We start from the raw sequence: 7,294 nt of genomic DNA on the forward strand, positions 1-7,294 counted from the left end.
GAGGACCGTGGAGTGGTAGTTAGAAATTGATTGAATTCTGGTTCTTTTAGTGATAAAACTGGTAATATTTACTGATAGATCCAGATATAGGGTGTAAAAGAAAGGAAATCAAGGTGACTCCAAAAGTTTCACCTGGACTTAAGCCAGTACCCTCAAACAATCCAAGGATGACTACTTTCCTCTTATTTGAAAACGCAAGAAATCCTTGAAAGAGGATTGATATACAAGAGACTTGATACACACCTGGAATGGTTATCATTATTGTTTAGGAAACTAGGAAAAAGTGATGGGAAACTCAGTAGTAAGAAAATGGCATGCAAATTCAAATTAGTATGGGGTACCACTACACACTTTTCATAATAGATTTTAAAATTTTTTTTAAACCAAAAATGTCACTGTGTGTGGTGGAGCACACCTGTAATTCCAGCAACTCCAGAGGCAGTAGGATCACAAGTTCGAAGCCAGCCTGGGCAACTGAGCAAGATTCTATCAAAATTTTAAAAAGGTATAGTTCAGTTGTAAACCATCCCTGGGTTCTATCCCCAGTACTGCTAAATAAATAAATTAAATCAGAAATGTGAAGTGCTTACAAGGACATAGAGCAACTGGAGCTAATAGCTGGCAGAAATGCAAAATGGCAAAGGTAATCAAGATATTGTGGTGTTAACTTCAAGATAGACAAATAGGTCAAAAAACAATAGAAAATCAAGAAATAGACTCATACATATATGGTGAATTGACTTTTTTGGTGGGGGGATTTACATGGGATTGAACTCAGAGCCACTCAACCACTGAACCACATCCATAATCCTATTTTATGTTTTATTTAGAGACAGGTTCTCACTGAGTTGTTATCACATTGCCATTGCTGAGGCTGGCTTTGAACTTGTGATCCTCCTGCTTCAGCCTTCCAAAGATTTCAGGCATGTGCCACTGCACCTAGCTATGACGAACTGATTTTTAACCAAGATACAAAAGCAAATAGTGCTGGAACAATTAGATAGTCACATGTGAGAAAAATGAAATTGAATCCATACCTTGTCCCAGATGGAAAAATTAACTTAAAATGGGTCATAGACCTAAATGCTAAATTTAGAACTACTGAACTTTTAGGAGAAAGAAAAAAACTTTAAATCTTGGGTTATATAGAGATTAATTAGATAGATGCTTGAAATCATGAGAGAGATTATCTTGATGCTTGTCTTACTGCCTACAATTACCACCCAGTTAATCCCTGTCAGTGGATTTACACACTGACTATGTTAAGGTTCTCATAACCCAGTCATTTCACCCCTTAACTTTCTTGCATTATCTTACACATGAGCTTTTGGGGGACACCACATATTTAAACCACACATTTGAACTTGTGATCCTCCTGCTTCAATATGTGGTGTTTAAATATGTGGTGTCCCCCAAAAGCTCATGTGTAAGATAATGCAAGAAAGTTAAGGGGTGAAATGATTGGGTTATGAGAACCTTAACATAATCAGTGTGTAAATCCACTGACAGGGATTAACTGGGTGGTAATTGTAGGCAGGTAAGACATGGCTGGAGGAGGAGGGTCCCTGAGGGCATGCCTTTGGGGTTTATATTTTGTCGTCATTGAGCAAAGCATTCTCTCTCTCTCTCTCTCTCTCTCTCTCTCTCTCTCTCTCTCTCTCCCTCCCTCCCTCCCTCCCTCCCTCCCTCCCTCTCCCTCTCCCTCTCCCTCTCTCTCTCCCTCTCCCTCTCTCTCCTGCATGATGGCCATGTCCTGACCTGCTTTCCTCTGCTCACTGTTCTGCCTTAAGTCCCAAGGAATGGAGCCAGCTCTGTATGGACTGAGACTTCTGAAACGTGAGCCCCCAAATAAACTTTTCCTTCTCTAAATGTTATTATTAGTTCTTTTGGTGACAACAAAACTGACCAAAATATTGGAATTCATTAAAGTTAAAAACTTATGCTCTTTGAAAAACACTGCTAAGTAAATGAAAAGACAAGCCACAGACTGGGAGAAAATATTGGTCAACCTCCACATTTCTGATAAGAATATACAGTTGCCCCTCAGTATTTGTTGGGGATTAGTTCCAGGATACCAGAAGTCTATGGATTCTCAAGTCCCTGAAACAAAACAATGTCGTATTTATATATAACCCATATATAAATATGGGTTATATATAATATATATCCTCTTTTATACTTTTACTTTTTAGATTACTTACAATACCTGATACAAAATAAATGTAAATAGTAGTTATCCTGTGTTGTTCAGGAAATAATGACAAGAAAAAGATGTCTGCATATAGTCATTACAAACACAATTTTTCCTGAACATTTTGATCTATTGTTGATTGAATCTGTGGATACAGAACCAGCAGATATGGAGAACCAATTTATATAATCAAAACTTCAGTAGTAAGAAAATAAGAATCTTCAAAACTCAGTAGTAAGAAAATAAGCTAATTCTGGTGGCGTACACTTGGGAGGCTGACACAGGAGGATTGCAAGTTCAAGGGCAGCCTGAGCCCTTAGCAACACTCTGTCTCAAAAAATAAAAAGGCTAGGGATATAGCTCATTGATAAAGCACCACTGGGTTCAGTCCTCAAGAAAGAAAAAAATGATGGAGGGTACAAAGAGAAAGGGAGGGAAAATAAAAGAAAACAATTTGAAAGTGGGCAAAAAATTTTAACAGACTTCACCAAAGAATATGCACAAATATCCAATAGAAAATGGAAGGATACTAACATCATTAGTCAATAGGAAAATATGAATTAAAATTACAGTGACATAGCACTAAGAATCTACTAGAATATCTAAAATTAAAGGAATGACCATACCCAAGTGTTGGTGGCTAAGTGTAGAACTGCAACTCTCATATGCTGCTTCTGGGAATGTAAAATGGCAGTTGGCAGAACAGTGACAATTTCCTAGAACATTTAACATAGAACCATCATATGACCCAGCTACTCTACTACCAAGTTATTTACCCAAGAAAAATGAAAGCATATAATCATACAAAGACTTCTATATAAATGCTCATTGCATCTTTTTAAAGTTCTACTATTATTTTATTGAAATAAAATCTATGTAATAAATTCCATATACCTTTTATGGTATATAATTCAGTAGTTTTTAGCATGTCCACAGAACTGTGCAACCATTACTACTAATTTTAAAACATTTCAAAAACACCAAAAGAAACCCTGCACCCATTGACAGTTACTCTCTATTCCCCATCCCCAATCCAAGTCCCTGGCAACCACTACTCTACTCTCTGTCTCTATGAATTTGCCTTTTCTGAACATTCCATATAAATGGAAGCATAAAACATATGGCCTTCTATGTGTGGCTCCTTTGATTTAGCATAATAGCATCAAGATTTATCCATGTATCAGTTCTTCATTCTTTTTGTTGCTTCGAAGTATTTCATTTTGTTTATTCATTTTTGAGTTGTTTCCATATTTCAGTGATTTGGAAATAATGCTTATTTTGTGGGAGAACTCAGGAACTATTACTTCAGTACCAACAGATATTTTTGAGATTTTTTAGTTGTTTCCATATTTCAGTGGTTTGGAATAATGCTTCAATAACCATGCATATACAAGTTTTGTGGAATTGCTGGGTTACATGATAATTATATATTTAACCTTTTGAGGAACTATTTTTCAAAAAAGGCAGCAGTTTTATTTTGAATAGTTGAAAATAGGAAACATGACAAATGTTCATCAGTAGATGAATGGAATAAACAAATTGTTATATATTCATGTAATGGGATATTACCATGCAATAAAACAGATGAACTATAGATAATTGTAACATGCATGAATCTCAAAATAAATTTGCTGTTTAAAGCAAATTTGCTTTAAACAATAAGTTTGCTGTTTAAGGAGGCAGGGCATAGTGTATGATCCCATTCATATAAACTCTAAAAAGTTCAAACTAATCTATACTGAAACACTATAAATTGTTGTGGCCTGAGGGATTTGGACTGGGCAAAGAAGAGGGAGAAGTGGATTACACAGGGATATGAGGAACCTTTGCAGATTATGGATATGTCATTATTTTGTGGTGATTGTGTTATGATTGTATACATATGTAAAATTTATCAAATTGTAAACTTTTAAAATGTGCAGTTTGTTGATATCACAATTATATCTCAACATAAAAAAAAATGTCAGGCACAGATAACTAAAATGTATGGAAGTGGGGCTGGGGTTGTGGCTCAGTGATAGAAAGCTTGCCTAGAATGCATGAGGTACTGGGTTCGATCCTCAGCACCACATAAAAATAAAATAAAGATATTGTGTCCACCTAAAAACTAAAAAATAAATATTTTTTTAAAAATGTATGGAAAGGGAGGACACACAACAATTAAAACTTAAAATGATTCATTCTTGCATGGATGTAGAAACTGATATAGAAACTGAACCTGAAGGCAGAGAACTTGGGTGTCACATTTCACCTCCATTCCCTGCTTCTGCCTCACTACCCAGCACCCACAAGCACTTAATAAATATCTGTTGGTAATGAAATAATAGTTCCTGAGTTCTCCCACAAAATAATATATTATTTCACACCTCTAGGAATAAAAACTAAAAAATACATGCATTGGGGCTGGGGATGTGACTCAAGTAGTAGTAGTGCACTCGCCTAGCATGCGTGAGGCACTGAGTTTGATTCTCAGCACCATATAAAAATAAAGATATTTTAAAAAATACATGCATTTCATTGCATATTTAAAAGGCTTGTCCTTTTTCTATTTTTTTCTTCATTCCATGATCCTTTTCAAGTAAAAAGAACTTTGCTCCCAGGGAAATTCTTTTTTTTTTTTTCAAATTACACTGTTATATTGTGTGCACATACAAATATGTAACAATGAATCCCACCATTATATATAATTATAAAATGGAACAATAAAAGTATGGGGAGAATAAATTGGCTTCTTCACACCAAAGGAAACAAGAATGCAAGAAAAATCTTTGCCAGCTACTCTTGTAACAGGGGATTAATATCCAGAACATATAAAGAACTCAAAAAGCTTGACACCAAAATAATAATAATAATAATAATAATAATAACACAATCAATAAATGAACAAATGAGATAGCAGACATTTCTCAAAAGAAGTACAAATGGCCAACAAATTTATGAAGAAATGATCAGCATTCTTAACAATCAGGAAAATGCAAAACTACACTGAGATTTCATCTCACTCCAGTTAGAAGGATAATCAGCAAGACTACAAATACCAATAATTTATGGCAAGAATATGGGGAAAAGTTACACTTAATGTATTGTTGGTGGACCTGCAAATTATTACAATCACTTTGGAAAGCAGTATGGAGATTCCTTAAAAGACTAGGAATAAAACCACCACATGACCCAGCCATCCCCCTGCCCCACTGCTTGGTATTTATCCAAACGAACTAAAATAATCATACTGTAGTGATACATACCAATGTCTCCATCAACATGAGCACAATCCACAAGTTCTGGAATGAGTCTACATACCCATCAATAGACAAATGGATAAAGAAAATGTGATGTGTGTGTGTGCCAGGGAAATTCTTGACTAGAAGATTGTAAAAGAATAGGAACAAAATTATTTGAGACTTTACACTTCATCATTCAAAGAAAGTATTTATCTCCATTATATGCCAAACACTTCTAGGCACTTAATGCCGCAGTCTGGCTGGGCACAATCAGGAGCCACTTGTCAAAAGAAACTAACTTTATTTTTAGAACCACACACGCCAAACAAAAAAGCCTCTCAGGAAAAATCCTCAGAGCCTCAACTGCCACCACCGGCTTTCCACAAGCCTCTCTCTCCCACACAAGCTTCTCTCCACCTCCCACAATCCTCCTGCTCTTGAGGCCCATTGGCTGGGTCACGTGGGCGGAGCCAAAAAAGTCCCCCAATGAGCAGCTCCCTGGTCTGAAAGGGCAGGGAAACAGCCCAATGAGCATCACCGCAGAGGAGCCAATCAGCTAGATGTTGCTGGGGCCGCTGTGAGCCAATCATCAGCCGGCAGCTGGAAGTTGGCTGGGGCCCCTTCAGCTGTGGCTCTCAACACTTCTAGGCACTTGAGAGACTAGAGAGAACAAATGAAGGGATGCATCTTGAATGGAGATAGGAATGCTTATGTTTCCCAGTCTGAAATCCATTTTCTTAACTTTCTTTTAATTCTCAGAAGTTGGGAAACTGAGTTCCATTCTTAATAGCCTCTGAGAAGGGAACCACTCTCTAGAGGGAGATTGGAACTAGTCTCATTGAAAAAGGTATATACTCACTCTGTATGCCTGTGCTTTATATTTTCTTTCTTTCTCTTTTTTTTTTTTGAGAGAGAGAGAAAGAGAGAGAATTTTTTAATATTTATTTTTTAGTTTTCGGCAGTCACAACATCTTTGTTTGTATGTGGTGCTGAGGATCGAACCCGGGCTGCACGCATGCCAGGCGAGCGCGCTACCGCTTGATCCACATCCCCAGCCCCAATATATTCTCTTTTAATATTTATTTTTGTTGTGCTGAGATTGAATCCAGGGCCTTGTGCATATGAGGCAAGCATTCTACCACTGAGCTATACCCATAGCCCTATATTCAATTTTAATGCCTTCATCTCAGGTCAAATTATTCTAAAATGAATCACAAAATGTAAGCTTTTTAATTAAATAATGTGAATGTTCTGTGGCCATTTGTTTTTCTTTTTCATTTAAATCTCCCTTAACTCAGACAAGTGGTGTGAGAAATATTGTCTATTCTGCTATATATGGCATGAAAAGTTCCAAATGTTTCAGATAAAGAGAGAAGTCTGGAGCCAGTTGAAATTGGAGCTGGATAATTCTAATTTGACCCTATACTTGAAATAAAATATAGGTTACTGGTGTGTCTAAGGTTATAAAACAAGAGCTGTCTATATGCCATCATGATAGCAACTTGTTATTATTATATCATATTCTCTTTTTGAGTTTTTAAACATATTCTTAGGAATTTCACAAAAAAGAACCACCAGGAATATGAACAAAGCCCCCCATCTTTTCCAAGACAATATTCCTTTAGCTCATTTTGTAACCTGAAAAATACAACCGAATATTTATAGCTTGATTAATTATTTGTTTACTTTCTCTCTGTTATTTCTTTGTTATTTCTGATTTAAAATTCTGGAAAACATAGCTTTAGCTATATTTCCAATTCTTTTTACGAAGACCATATTAATGTATTCACTTGAAATTTTTATTTTTGAACCAAAACTACAAACTTTTTTTTTGGTTTGAACAAAGAGAATAATTTGCATGATACCAATATGTAAAACTTGT

Source organism: Marmota monax, unplaced genomic scaffold, assembly GCF_021218885.2.
Source record: "Marmota monax isolate L192 unplaced genomic scaffold, Marmota_monax_Labrador192_F-V1.1 WCK01_AAM20220418_F8-fsc00135, whole genome shotgun sequence".
Classification (NCBI taxonomy): domain Eukaryota; kingdom Metazoa; phylum Chordata; class Mammalia; order Rodentia; family Sciuridae; genus Marmota; species Marmota monax.